The following is a 15,501-nucleotide window of genomic DNA, read 5'->3' as shown; positions in this document are numbered from 1 at the left end:
ACAGAAATGTGAGGAAAATGTGTTTTTTTTGTCAAATTCTTAGCTTTGCAAGGGATTCTGGGTAACAAAACCTGGTGGTAGGCAGTCGAGTCACCCCATCCTGAATTCCCCAGGGTGTCTAGTTTTCCAAAATGTATAGGTTTGCTAGGTTTCCCTAGGTGCTGGCAGAGCTAGGGCTCAAAAGCAAAAGGTAGTCTCTTTGACCAAAAATGGCAAGATTTCACTGGGAAATTAAGGTGCGACCACGTTGCGTTTTGCGCTGTTTCATGTCGCAGCCACTATGCCTACCCACGCAAGTGAGGTACCATTTTTTTCGGGAGACCTGGGGTAACGCTGGGTGGGTGGAAATTTGTTGATCCACGCAGATTCCAGAACTTTCCACCACAGAAATGTGATGAAAATGTGTTTTTTTTGTCACATTCTTAGCTTTGCAAGGGATTCTGGGTAACAAAACCTGGTGGTAGGCAGTCGAGTCACCCCATCCTGAATTCCCCTGGGTGTCTAGTTTTCAAATAAATATGTATAGGTTTGCTAGGTTTCCCTAGGTGCTGGCAGAGCTAGGGCTCAAAAACAAAAGGTAGTCTCTTTGTCCAAAAATGGCAAGATTTCACTGGGAAATTGAGGTGCGACCACGTTGCATTTTGCGCTGTTTCATGTCGCAGCCACTATGCCTACCCACACAAGTGAGGTACCATTGTTTTCGGGAGACCTGGGGGAACGCTGGGTGGGTGGAAATTTGTTGATCCACGCAGACTCCAGAACTTTCCACCACAGAAATGTGAGGAAAATGTGTTTTTTTTTGGCATATTCTTAGCTTTGCAAGGGATTCTGGGTAACAAAACCTGGTGGTAGGCAGTCGAGTCTCCCCATCCTGAATTTCCCTGGGTGTCTAGTTTTCAAAAATGAATAGGTTTGCTAGGTTTCCCTAGGTGCTGGCAGAGCTAGGGCTCAAAAACAAAAGGTAGTCTCTTTGTCCAAAAATGGCAAGATTTCACTGGGAAATTGAGGTGCGACCACGTTGCGTTTTGCGATGTTTCATGTCGCAGCCACTATGCCTACCCACGCAAGTGAGGTACCATTTTTTTCAGGAGACCTGGGGGAACGCTGGGTGGGTGGAAATTTGTTGATCCACGCAGATTCCAGAACTTTCCACCACAGAAATGTGAGGAAAATGTGTTTTTTTTGTCAAATTCTTAGCTTTGCAAGGGATTCTGGGTAACAAAACCTGGTGGTAGGCAGTCGAGTCACCTCATCCTGCATTACCCTGGGTGTCTAGTTTTCAAAAATGTATAGGTTTTCTAGGTTTCCCTGGGTGCTGCGAGAGCTAGGGCTCAAAAGCAAAAGGTAGTCTCTTTGACCAAAAATGGCAAGATTTCACTGGGAAATTAAGGTGCGACCCCGTTGCGTTTTGCGCTGTTTCATGTCGCAGCCACTATGCCTACCCACGCAAGTGAGGTACCATTTTTTTCGGGAGACCTGGGGGAACGCTGGGTGGGTGGAAATTTGTTGATCCACGCCGATTCCAGAACTTTCCACCACAGAAATGTGATGAAAATGTGTTTTTTTTGTCACATTCTTAGCTTTGCAAGGGATTCTGGGTAACAAAACCTGGTGGTAGGCAGTCGAGTCACCCCATCCTGAATTCCCCTGGGTGTCTAGTTTTCAAATATGTATAGGTTTGCTAGGTTTCCCTAGGTGCTGGCAGAGCTAGGGCTCAAAAACAAAAGGTAGTCTCTTTGTCCAAAAATGGCAAGATTTCACTGGGAAATTGAGGTGCAACCACGTTGCATTTTGCGCTGTTTCATGTCGCAGCCACTATGCCTACCCACACAAGTGAGGTACCATTGTTTTCGGGAGACCTGGGGGAACGCTGGGTGGGTGGAAATTTGTTGATCCACGCAGACTCCAGAACTTTCCACCACAGAAATGTGAGGAAAATGTGTTTTTTTTGGCATATTCTTAGCTTTGCAAGGGATTCTGGGTAACAAAACCTGGTGGTAGGCAGTCGAGTCTCCCTATCCTGAATTTCCCTGGGTGTCTAGTTTTCAAAAATGAATAGGTTTGCTAGGTTTCCCTAGGTGCTGGCAGAGCTAGGGCTCAAAAACAAAAGGTAGTCTCTTTGTCCAAAAATGGCAAGATTTCACTGGGAAGTTGAGGTGCGACCATGTTGCGTTTTGCGCTGTTTCATGTCGCAGCCACTATGCCTACCCACACAAGTGAGGTACCATTTTTTTCGGGAGACCTGGGGAAACGCTGGGTGGGTGGAAATTTGTTGATCCACGCAGATTCCAGAACTTTCCACCACAGAAATGTGAGGAAAATGTGTTTTTTTGGCATATTCTTAGCTTTGCAAGGGATTCCGGGTAACAAAACCTGGTGGTAGGCAGTCGAGTCACCCCATCCTGAATTCCCCTGGGTGTCTAGTTTTCAAATATGTATAGGTTTGCTAGGTTTCCCTAGGTGCTGGCAGAGCTAGGGCTCAAAAACAAAAGGTAGTCTCTTTGTCCAAAAATGGCAAGATTTCACTGGGAAATTGAGGTGCGACCACGTAGCATTTTGCGCTGTTTCATGTCGCAGCCACTATGCCTACCCACACAAGTGAGGTACCATTGTTTTCGGGAGACCTGGGGGAACGCTGGGTGGGTGGAAATTTGTTGATACACGCAGATTCCAGAACTTTCCACCACAGAAATGTGAGGAAAATGTGTTTTTTTTGTCAAATTCTTAGCTTTGCAAGGGATTCTGGGTAACAAAACCTGGTGGTAGGCAGTCGAGTCACCTCATCCTGCATTACCCTGGGTGTCTAGTTTTCAAAAATGTATAGGTTTGCTAGGTTTCCCTAGGTGCCGGCAGAGCTAGGGCTCAAAAACAAAAGGTAGTCTCTTTGACCAAAAATGGCAAGATTTCACTGGGAAACTGAGGTGCGACCACGTTGCGTTTTGCGCTGTTTCATGTCGCAGCCACTATGCCTACCCACGCAAGTGAGGTACCATTTTTTTCGGGAGACCTGGGGGAACGCTGGGTGGGTGGAAATTTCTTGATCCACGCAGATTCCAGAACTTTCCACCACAGAAATGTGATGAAAATGTGTTTGTTTGTCAAATTCTTATTTTGCAAGGGATTCTGGGTAACAAAACCTGGTGATAGGCAGTCGAGTCACCCCAACCTGAATTTCCCTGGGTGTCTAGTTTTCAAATATGTATAGGTTTGCTAGGTTTCCCTAGGTGCTGGCAGAGCTAGGGCTCAAAAACAAAAGGTAGTCTCTTTGTCCAAAAATGGCAAGATTTCACTGGGAAATTGAGGTGCGACCACGTTGCATTTTGCGCTGTTTCATGTCGCAGCCACTATGCCTACCCACGCAAGTGAGGTACCATTTTTTTCGGGAGACCTGGGGGAACGCTGGGTGGGTGGAAATTTGTTGATCCACGCAGGTTCCAGAACTTTCCACCACAGAAATGTGATGAAAAAGTGTTTTTTTATCAAATTCTTAGGTTTGCAAGGGATTCTGGGTAACAAAACCTGGTGGTAGGCAGTCGAGTCACCCCATCCTGAATTCCCCTGGGTGTCTAGTTTTCAAGAATGTATAGGTTTGCTAGGTTTCCCTAGGTGCTGGCAGAGCTAGGGCTCAAAAACAAAAGGTAGTCTCTTTGTCCAAAAATGGCAAGATTTCACTGGGAAATTGAGGTGCGACCACGTTGCGTTTTGCGCTGTTTCATGTCGCAGCCACTATGCCTACCCACGCAAGTGAGGTACCATTTTTTTCGGGAGACCTGGGGGAACGCTGGGTGGGTGGAAATTTGTTGATCCACGCCGATTCCAGAACTTTCCACCACAGAAATGTGAGGAAAATGTGTTTTTTTTGTCAAATTCTTAGCTTTGCAAGGGATTCTGGGTAACAAAACCTGGTGGTAGGCAGTCGAGTCACCTCATCCTGCATTACCCTGGGTGTCTAGTTTTCAAAAATGTATAGGTTTTCTAGGTTTCCCTAGGTGCTGCGAGAGCTAGGGCTCAAAAGCAAAAGGTAGTCTCTTTGACCAAAAATGGCAAGATTCACTGGGAAATTAAGGTGCGACCCCGTTGCGTTTTGCGCTGTTTCATGTCGCAGCCACTATGCCTACCCACGCAAGTGAGGTACCATTTTTTTCGGGAGACCTGGGGGAACGCTGGGTGGGTGGAAATTTGTTGATCCACGCCGATTCCAGAACTTTCCACCACAGAAATGTGATGAAAATGTGTTTTTTTTGTCACATTCTTAGCTTTGCAAGGATTCTGGGTAACAAAACCTGGTGGTAGGCAGTCGAGTCACCCCATCCTGAATTCCCCTGGGTGTCTAGTTTTCAAATATGTATAGGTTTGCTAGGTTTTCCTAGGTGCTGGCAGAGCTAGGGCTCAAAAACAAAAGGTAGTCTCTTTGTCCAAAAATGGCAAGATTTCACTGGGAAATTGAGGTGCGACCACGTTGCATTTTGCGCTGTTTCATGTCGCAGCCACTATGCCTACCCACACAAGTGAGGTACCATTGTTTTCGGGAGACCTGGGGGAACGCTGGGTGGGTGGAAATTTGTTGATCCACGCAGACTCCAGAACTTTCCACCACAGAAATGTGAGGAAAATGTGTTTTTTTTGGCATATTCTTAGCTTTGCAAGGGATTCTGGGTAACAAAACCTGGTGGTAGGCAGTCGAGTCTCCCCATCCTGAATTTCCCTGGGTGTCTAGTTTTCAAAAATGAATAGGTTTGCTAGGTTTCCCTAGGTGCTGGCAGAGCTAGGGCTCAAAAACAAAAGGTAGTCTCTTTGTCCAAAAATGGCAAGATTTCACTGGGAAGTTGAGGTGCGACCATGTTGCGTTTTGCGCTGTTTCATGTCGCAGCCACTATGCCTACCCACACAAGTGAGGTACCATTTTTTTCGGGAGACCTGGGGGAACGCTGGGTGGGTGGAAATTTGTTAATCCACGCAGATTCCAGAACTTTCCACCACAGAAATGTGAGGAAAATGTGTTTTTTTGGCATATTCTTAGCTTTGCAAGGGATTCTGGGTAACAAAACCTGGTGGTAGGCAGTCGAGTCACCTCATCCTGCATTACCCTGGGTGTCTAGTTTTCAAAAATGTATAGGTTTGCTAGGTTTCCCTAGGTGCCGGCAGAGCTAGGGCTCAAAAACAAAAGGTAGTCTCTTTGTCCAAAAATGGCAAGATTTCAATGGGAAATTGAGGTGCGACCACGTTGCGTTTTGCGCTGTTTCATGTCGCAGCCACTATGCCTACCCACGCAAGTGAGGTACCATTTTTTTCGGGAGACCTGGGGGAACGCTGGGTGGGTGGAAATTTCTTGATCCACGCAGATTCCAGAACTTTCCACCACAGAAATGTGATGAAAATGTGTTTTTTTGTCAAATTCTTAGTTTGCAAGGGATTCTGGGTAACAAAACCTGGTGGTAGGCAGTCGAGTCACCCCATCCTGAATTTCCCTGGGTGTCTAGTTTTCAAATATGTATAGGTTTGCTAGGTTTCCCTAGGTGCTGGCAGAGCTAGGGCTCAAAAACAAAAGGTAGTCTCTTTGTCCAAAAATGGCAAGATTTCACTGGGAAATTGAGGTGCGACCACGTTGCATTTTGCGCTGTTTCATGTCGCAGCCACTATGCCTACCCACGCAAGTGAGGTACCATTTTTTTCGGGAGACCTGGGGGAACGCTGGGTGGGTGGAAATTTGTTGATCCACGCAGGTTCCAGAACTTTCCACCACAGAAATGTGATGAAAAAGTGTTTTTTTTTATCAAATTCTTAGGTTTGCAAGGGATTCTGGGTAACAAAACCTGGTGGTAGGCAGTCGAGTCACCCCATCCTGAATTCCCCTGGGTGTCTAGTTTTCAAGAATGTATAGGTTTGCTAGGTTTCCCTAGGTGCTGGCAGAGCTAGGGCTCAAAAACAAAAGGTAGTCTCTTTGTCCAAAAATGGCAAGATTTCACTGGGAAATTGAGGTGCGACCACGTTGCGTTTTGCGCTGTTTCATGTCGCAGCCACTATGCCTACCCACGCAAGTGAGGTACCATTTTTTTCGGGAGACCTGGGGGAACGCTGGGTGGGTGGAAATTTGTTGATCCACGCCGATTCCAGAACTTTCCACCACAGAAATGTGAGGAAAATGTGTTTTTTTTGTCAAATTCTTAGCTTTGCAAGGGATTCTGGGTAACAAAACCTGGTGGTAGGCAGTCGAGTCACCTCATCCTGCATTACCCCGGGTGTCTAGTTTTCAAAAATGTATAGGTTTTCTAGGTTTCCCTAGGTGCTGCGAGAGCTAGGGCTCAAAAGCAAAAGGTAGTCTCTTTGATCAAAAATGGCAAGATTTCACTGGGAAATTAAGGTGCGACCCCGTTGCGTTTTGCGCTGTTTCATGTCGCAGCCACTATGCCTACCCACGCAAGTGAGGTACCATTTTTTTCGGGAGACCTGGGGGAACGCTGGGTGGGTGGAAATTTGTTGATCCACGCCGATTCCAGAACTTTCCACCACAGAAATGTGATGAAAATGTGTTTTTTTGACACATTCTTAGCTTTGCAAGGGATTCTGGGTAACAAAACCTGGTGGTAGGCAGTCGAGTCACCCCATCCTGAATTCCCCTGGGTGTCTAGTTTTCAAATATGTATAGGTTTGCTAGGTTTTCCTAGGTGCTGGCAGAGCTAGGGCTCAAAAACAAAAGGTAGTCTCTTTGTCCAAAAATGGCAAGATTTCACTGGGAAATTGAGGTGCGACCACGTTGCATTTTGCGCTGTTTCATGTCGCAGCCACTATGCCTACCCACACAAGTGAGGTACCATTGTTTTCGGGAGACCTGGGGGAACGCTGGGTGGGTGGAAATTTGTTGATCCACGCAGACTCCAGAACTTTCCACCACAGAAATGTGAGGAAAATGTGGTTTTTTTGGCATATTCTTAGCTTTGCAAGGGATTCTGGGTAACAAAACCTGGTGGTAGGCAGTCGAGTCTCCCCATCCTGAATTTCCCTGGGTGTCTAGTTTTCAAAAATGAATAGGTTTGCTAGGTTTCCCTAGGTGCTGGCAGAGCTAGGGCTCAAAAACAAAAGGTAGTCTCTTTGTCCAAAAATGGCAAGATTTCACTGGGAAGTTGAGGTGCGACCATGTTGCGTTTTGCGCTGTTTCATGTCGCAGCCACTATGCCTACCCATACAAGTGAGGTACCATTTTTTTCGGGAGACCTGGGGGAACGCTGGGTGGGTGGAAATTTGTTAATCCACGCAGATTCCAGAACTTTCCACCACAGAAATGTGAGGAAAATGTGTTTTTTGGCATATTCTTAGCTTTGCAAGGGATTCTGGGTAACAAAACCTGGTGGTAGGCAGTCGAGTCACCTCATCCTGCATTACCCTGGGTGTCTAGTTTTCAAAAATGTATAGGTTTGCTAGGTTTCCCTAGGTGCCGGCAGAGCTAGGGCTCAAAAACAAAAGGTAGTCTCTTTGACCAAAAATGGCAAGATTTCACTGGGAAATTGAGGTGCGACCACGTTGCGTTTTGCGCTGTTTCATGTTGCAGCCACTATGCCTAACCACGCAAGTGAGGTACCATTTTTTTCGGGAGACCTGGGGGAACGCTGGGTGGGTGGAAATTTCTTGATCCACGCAGATTCCAGAACTTTCCACCACAGAAATGTGATGAAAATGTGTTTTTTTGTCAAATTCTTAGCTTTGCAAGGGATTCTGGGTAACAAAACCTGGTGGTAGGCAGTCGAGTCACCCCATCCTGAATTTCCCTGGGTGTCTAGTTTTCAAATATGTATAGGTTTGCTAGGTTTCCCTAGGTGCTGGCAGAGCTAGGGCTCAAAAACAAAAGGTAGTCTCTTTGTCCAAAAATGGCAAGATTTCACTGGGAAATTGAGGTGCGACCACGTTGCATTTTGCGCTGTTTCATGTCGCAGCCACTATGCCTACCCACGCAAGTGAAGTATCATTTTTTTTGGGAGACCTGGGGGAACGCTGGGTGGGTGGAAATTTGTTGATCCACGCAGGTTCCAGAACTTTCCACCACAGAAATGTGATGAAAAAGTGTTTTTTTATCAAATTCTTAGGTTTGCAAGGGATTCTGGGTAACAAAACCTGGTGGTAGGCAGTCGAGTCACCCCATCCTGAATTCCCCTGGGTGTCTAGTTTTCAAGAATGTATAGGTTTGCTAGGTTTCCCTAGGTGCTGGCAGAGCTAGGGCTCAAAAACAAAAGGTAGTCTCTTTGTCCAAAAATGGCAAGATTTCAATGGGAAATTGAGGTGCGACCACGTTGCGTTTTGCGCTGTTTCATGTCACAGCCACTATGCCTACCCACGCAAGTGAGGTACCATTTTTTTTGGGAGACCTGGGGGAACGCTGGGTGGGTGGAAATTTGTTGATCCACGCCGATTCCAGAACTTTCCACCACAGAAATGTGAGGAAAATGTGGTTTTTTTGTCAAATTCTTAGCTTTGCAAGGGATTCTGGGTAACAAAACCTGGTGGTAGGCAGTCGAGTCACCCCATCCTGAATTCCCCTGGGTGTCTAGTTGTCAAATATGTATAGGTTTGCTAGGTTTTCCTAGGTGCTGGCAGAGCTAGGGCTCAAAAACAAAAGGTAGTCTCTTTGTCCAAAAATGGCAAGATTTCACTGGGAAATTGAGGTGCGACCACGTTGCATTTTGCGCTGTTTCATGTCGCAGCCACTATGCCTACCCACACAAGTGAGGTACCATTGTTTTCGGGAGACCTGGGGGAACGCTGGGTGGGTGGAAGTTTGTTGATCCACGCAGACTCCAGAACTTTCCACCACAGAAATGTGAGGAAAATGTGGTTTTTTTGGCATATTCTTAGCTTTGCAAGGGATTCTGGGTAACAAAACCTGGTGGTAGGCAGTCGAGTCTCCCCATCCTGAATTTCCCTGGGTGTCTAGTTTTCAAAAATGAATAGGTTTGCTAGGTTTCCCTAGGTGCTGGCAGAGCTAGGGCTCAAAAACAAAAGGTAGTCTCTTTGTCCAAAAATGGCAAGATTTCACTGGGAAGTTGAGGTGCGACCATGTTGCGTTTTGCGCTGTTTCATGTCGCAGCCACTATGCCTACCCACACAAGTGAGGTACCATTTTTTTCGGGAGACCTGGGGGAACGCTGGGTGGGTGGAAATTTGTTAATCCACGCAGATTCCAGAACTTTCCACCACAGAAATGTGAGGAAAATGTGTTTTTTTGGCATATTCTTAGCTTTGCAAGGGATTCTGGGTAACAAAACCTGGTGGTAGGCAGTCGAGTCACCCCATCCTGAATTCCCCTGGGTGCCTATTTTTAAAAAATGTATAGGTTTGCTAGGTTTCCCTAGTTGCTGGCAGAGCTAGGGCTCAAAAACAAAAGATAGTCTCTTTGTCCAAAAATGGCAAGATTTCACTGGGAAATTGAGGTGCGGCCACGTTGCGTTTTGCGCTGTTTCATGTCGCAGCCACTAGGCCTACCCACGCAAGTGAGGTACCATTTTTTTCAGGAGACCTGGGGGAACGCTGGGTGGGTGGAAATTTGTTGATCCACGCAGATTCCAGAACTTTCCACCACAGAAATGTGAGGAAAATGTGTTTTTTTGTCAAATTCTTAGCTTTGCAAGGGATTCTGGGTAACAAAACCTGGTGGTAGGCAGTCGAGTCACCTCATCCTGCATTACCCTGGGTGTCTAGTTTTCAAAAATGTATAGGTTTGCTAGGTTTCCCTAGGTGCTGCGAGAGCTAGGGCTCAAAAGCAAAAGGTAGTCTCTTTGACCAAAAATGGAAAGATTTCACTGGGAAATTGAGGTGCAACCACGTTGCGTTTTGCGCTGTTTCATGTCGCAGCCACTATGCCTACCCACGCAAGTGAGGTACCATTTTTTTCGGGAGACCTGCGGGAACGCTGGGTGGGTGGAAATTTCTTGATCCACGCAGATTCCAGAACTTTCCACCACAGAAATGTGATGAAAATGTGTTTTTTTTGTCAAATTCTTAGCTTTGCAAGGGATTCTGGGTAACAAAACCTGGTGGTAGGCAGTCGAGTCACCCCATCCTGAATTTCCCTGGGTGTCTAGTTTTCAAATATGTATAGGTTTGCTAGGTTTCCCTAGGTGCTGGCCGAGCTAGGGCTCAAAAACAAAAGGTAGTCTCTTTGTCCAAAAATGGCAAGATTTCACTGGGAAATTGAGGTGCGACCACGTTGCATTTTGCGCTGTTTCATGTCGCAGCCACTATGCCTACCCACGCAAGTGAGGTACCATTTTTTTCGGGAGACCTGGGGGAACGCTGGGTGGGTGGAAATTTGTTGATCCACGCAGGTTCCAGAACTTTCCACCACAGAAATGTGATGAAAAAGTGTTTTTTTTATCAAATTCTTAGGTTTGCAAGGGATCCTGGGTAACAAAACCTGGTGGTAGGCAGTCGAGTCACCCCATCCTGAATTCCCCTGGGTGTCTAGTTTTCAAGAATGTATAGGTTTGCTAGGTTTCCCTAGGTGCTGGCAGAGCTAGGGCTCAAAAACAAAAGGTAGTCTCTTTGTCCAAAAATGGCAAGATTTCACTGGGAAATTGAGGTGCGACCACGTTTCGTTTTGCGCTGTTTCATGTCGCAGCCACTATGCCTACCCACGCAAGTGAGGTACCATTTTTTTCGGGAGACCTGGGGGAACGCTGGGTGGGTGGAAATTTGTTGATCCACGCCGATTCCAGAACTTTCCACCACAGAAATGTGAGGAAAATGTGTTTTCTTTGTCAAATTCTTAGCTTTGCAAGGGATTCTGGGTAACAAAACCTGGTGGTAGGCAGTCGAGTCACCCCATCCTGAATTCCCCTGGGTGTCTAGTTTTCAAAAATGTATAGGTTTGCTAGGTTTCCCTAGGTGCTGGCAGAGCTAGGGCTCAAAAACAAAAGGTAGTCTCTTTGTCCAAAAATGGCAAGATTTCACTGGGAAATTGAGGTGCGACCACGTTGCGTTTTGCGCTGTTTCATGTCGCAGCCACTATGCCTACCCACGCAAGTGAGGTACCATTGTTTTTGGGAGACCTGGGGGAACGCTGGGTGGGTGGAAATTTGTTGATCCACGCAGATTCCAGCACTTTCCACCACAGAAATGTGAGGAAAATGTGTTTTTTTGTCAAATTCTTAGCTTTGCAAGGGATTCTGGGTAACAAAACCTGGTGGTAGGCAGTCGAGTCATCCCATCCTGAATTCCCCAGGGTGTCTAGTTTTAAAAAAATGTATAGGTTTGCTAGGTTTCCCTAGGTGCTGGCAGAGCTAGGGCTCAAAAACAAAAGGTAGTCTCTTTGTCCAAAAATGGCAAGATTTCACTGGGAAATTGAGGTGCAACCACGTTGCGTTTGCGCGGATTTCATGTCGGAGCCACTATGCCTACCCACGCAAGTGAGATACCATTTTTTTCGGGAGACCTGGGGGAACGCTGGGTGGGTGGAAATTTGTTGATCCACGCAGACTCCAGAACTTTCCACCACAGAAATGTGAGGAAAATGTGTTTTTAATTGCATATTCTTAGCTTTGCAAGGGATTCTGGGTAACAAAACCTGGTGGTAGGCAGTCGAGTCTCCCCATCCTGAATTTCCCTGGGTGTCTAGTTTTCAAAAAAGTATAGGTTTTCTAGGTTTCCCTAGGTGCTGGCAGAGCTAGGGCTAAAAAAAAAAAGGTAGTCTCTTTGTCCAAAAATGGCAAGATTTCACTGGGAAATTGAGGTGCGACCACGTTGCGTTTTGTGCTGTTTCATGTCGCAGCCACTATGCCTACCCACGCAAGTGAGGTACCATTGTTTTCGGGAGACCTAGGGGAACGCTGGGTGGTTGGAAATTTGTTGATCCACGCAGATTCCAGAACTTTCCACCACAGAAATGTGAGGAAAATGTGTTTTTTTTGGCATATTCTTAGCTTTGCAAGGGATTCTGGGTAACAAAACCTGGTGGTAGGCAGTCGAGTCACCCCATCCTGAATTCCCCTGGGTGCCTAGTTTTCAAAAATGTATAGGTTTGCTAGGTTTCCCTAGGTGCCGGCAGAGCTAGGGTGCAAAAACTACAGGTAGGCACTTTGCCATAAAAGGGTCAATTTTTAACTGCAAAATTGAGGTGTGACCACGTTGCATTTTGCGCCGTTTCCTGTCGCAGGCACAAGGCCGACCCACACAAGTGAGGTACCGTTTTTATCAGGAGACTTAGGGTAATTCAGATTTGTAAATCAACTGTTATTACCAATTGAGTTTTCATGCATTTCTCCCTTCCCAATGAAAGACATTGTGTAAAAAAAAATCTTTTTAAAAAATGACCCATAATTCTCATGCTAGTATGAGTATTCCCAATTTTGAAAATGTGCAATTATATACTGTTTCTAGACTCTATAATTTGTACCCAATTCAGAAATACATAGGTGTCTTTCATACCGATTTTTCCACATATACATTTTCCAAGATTAAGTGCTCTATACCCAGTAAATAAAAAAAAATCATTGCAAGTTGCTGCTCAGTTTTTGGATCTGGGTTCGTCAGGTTCTTGGAGAAACTACAAGTCCTATATATCCCCACAACCAGGAAGGTCTAACGAATGTAATGATACATTGCTTTCCAAGAGCTGTCAACATTACAAGAAGTTATTGGTGAAAACGTTGAGACAAAAGGCTGTTTTTTTCAACAAATTTTCAATTATTCCAATATTTAACTGTTAGTTTATATAAAGAAACCTTCATGGATTTAGACAAATGACCCCTTTTTGAATTCAGAATATTGTCTACTTTTCAAAAATGTATAGCTTTCCAGGATCCCCTATTGCTTTCATACTCATTTCTACCATTAACTGGAAGGTGGCGAAAAGCTCTAAAAATAGCAAAAATAGGCTATGTCCCAGAAAAATGCCACAACTGTGTGAAAAATGTTGGTTCTCTGACAAAAGACTGTCATTCCCTAAAAGCTGAGAAAATGGACATTTCAGCCATACAAACCCTTTTTTGATACCATTTGCAGGGAAAAACCCAGAGGCTTTCTTTGCAGCCCATTTTTCCCATTTTTGTGAAAAAAACAAAAATTTCACTATATTTTGGTTAATTTCTGGGACCCCTCCAAGGGAATCCACAAACCCTGTGTACCTTTAGAATCCACATGATGATGGAAGAAAAGGACGCAAAATTGGCGTGGATACCTTATGTGGTCAAAAAGTTACAGGGGCCTAAGCGCGCACTACCCCAAATCTCCAAAAAAAGGCTTAGCACAGGAGGGGAAAAGGCCTAGCAGCGAAGGGGTTAAGTAAGATGCTTGAGGCACAAGTGAGCTGCGAGGTACTCTCCAGTCTTACTCACTGTCTACCCTGTCGGTGTCCCAGGGCTGCAGGGCTCTGTTCGGGGGTTCAATCAGGTGCACGGCGCACGGCCCTGCGCTCTTCTTCAGTTCAGCTTTAGCTCCGTGATGCCAGAGCTCTCCCACGGTACCAGGGGAGGATTCGTGGCTGCAGTATTGCGGTATTGCGGTTTGCGGTAATGCGGTTTCGCCGCTTCGCCGCTCCTGCCCTGCTATCCTACTGCTGCCGTTGCGGTTCTCGTTCTGCTTCCCGCTCTCGCTCTCGAAAACAAAACCAGGACTGGAACCAAAAGTCTTTACTCATTATCTTCTTCTTTTTATACTGTATCACTTGCGACTCCCACCCACCTCACAATTATATGCACTTCCTTGTACTTCCTGGCACTTGTCATTTTCTGACAAATCTCCCACGGGGGAATAGCAATTTTGAGTCTGGAGAGCAAATATTGACCCCCTACAAACCCTAGAAAATAAGTTTTTTAAAAGATTGCAAACTACATAGTTCATAAAGAATGGCCTGTAGTGTATATAAGCGATACAATACATATGGCAGGCCTTATCTTTTGGCAAGGGGTAAAGAAGAAACAAAATTCACAAAAGACCACATTATTGACTGTTTGCCCTTGACAACAGTAAGAAAATACCGTGTTTACAACATATTTATAATTTGTTAACATGCTGTAAAATAAATAATGAGATATAAAAACTATATCTATTCAGGACCACAGTAGAAATGCCTTTAAGTTGAAATACCTTCATGCTATGAATGATGAAAGAGATAGGGAAGCCAGACGAAAACAGAGTGTTGTTGCTCACTGTGATCGCCCACTCATGGGGGGCACACAGCTATAACTAATATTGGTAAGAAATGTCCAACACAGGTTTTGTTTAACGAGGCTAAGGCTCAGCACACTACACTTTTTATTATCATTCCCTAGATTAGAAAAATGGTGTCCTAAACTCCCAAATTGCCCGTGTAATGGAAAGTCTCAACAATCCACGCTGTACCTTATACTTAGGCTTTCCTGTTTTCAGTTTCTATTCTTGGTAAATTCTGGTGGTGTTTTTTCAGTGTTTTCCAGTGATTTCAATACCTCAAAAAACAGTGCTTTTCAGTGGTTACTCATTTTCGCGCCATAAAAAACAACTGAAACAGTGTTTTACTGGTGTTTATGGAACTCTTTGCTTTTATTATTGCTTGCTTTCTTCATTGATGCATGGTATATAGACAGTCTATGTACAGTGTATATGAGGTCCAAATAAATTTTGACAAGTCGAAGGTTAAGTCAGCACTTTCAGAAATTTGCCTGAAAAGGGAGGCTTTGTGCAAGGCACACCTCTTGAACTGCGGAGTACAGAGAGAACTTTTTGGAAATGAGAGATTTCTGGGGGTGTTGGGCGTTGTAGGCAAGGCAGGCAGTTCTCATAGTTCATTTAGATTCAATGTGTTGTCATTTGAAGAAAGTGAGAGCTTGGTTTTGGGCACTCCTCACAAATCATGTAGCATGATGGCACAGCTCTGAGTAAAGCTAGGCTGGATTTCACTGCTATTTTTTCCCCCTCAGATTTATATAGTGCTAACTTGACCTGAAGGTATTGAAGCGCTTCACATGAGCACCTGTTGCGTTACACAAGGGCACATTCATTTTTGTTAGGGATGGGTAGATTACGTGATTTGCCCAGAATCACAGGATGTTGAGCGTCATTGCCGAGACTCTAACCCTGTTCGCCAGATTTGAGGTCCACGGCCCTAACCATTAGACTACATCCTCTCCTGCTGTTATTTTCAAGGTTTATGAAAGAGTCTATGCTTTAAGTGTTTGAGTTTGTGAAGTTGAAATCTTGCCATTGCAGCATCACACTGATTACAAAAACATGTTTTGTAAAAGAATGATAACTGGTTTCGCTATTTCAGCCGGAGGTGCCTATCAACATGATCAGTTAAATACAACCGAAGAGTACCAGCAAAGTGCGAGCAGAAAGAAGCACTACTATAAATCAAACTCCTGCTCCCCTCATCTACCCCAGCCCCAACCTGCTGGACATCAGCACCACTCTCGGCGTGAAGGATGGCCGGGTGGTCTGCAATAAGCCCAGAGAAAGACAATTTCATCTTTATTAGTGTGCGATTTCTCCCTAGTAATAAGCACACTTCAAATAATTAGCGTGCTGTACGTAATAAGG

The sequence above is a fragment of the Lissotriton helveticus genome, chromosome 1_1, assembly GCF_964261635.1.
Source record: "Lissotriton helveticus chromosome 1_1, aLisHel1.1, whole genome shotgun sequence".
NCBI lineage: Eukaryota > Metazoa > Chordata > Amphibia > Caudata > Salamandridae > Lissotriton > Lissotriton helveticus.
Note: the sequence above shows the minus strand (reverse complement) of the source record.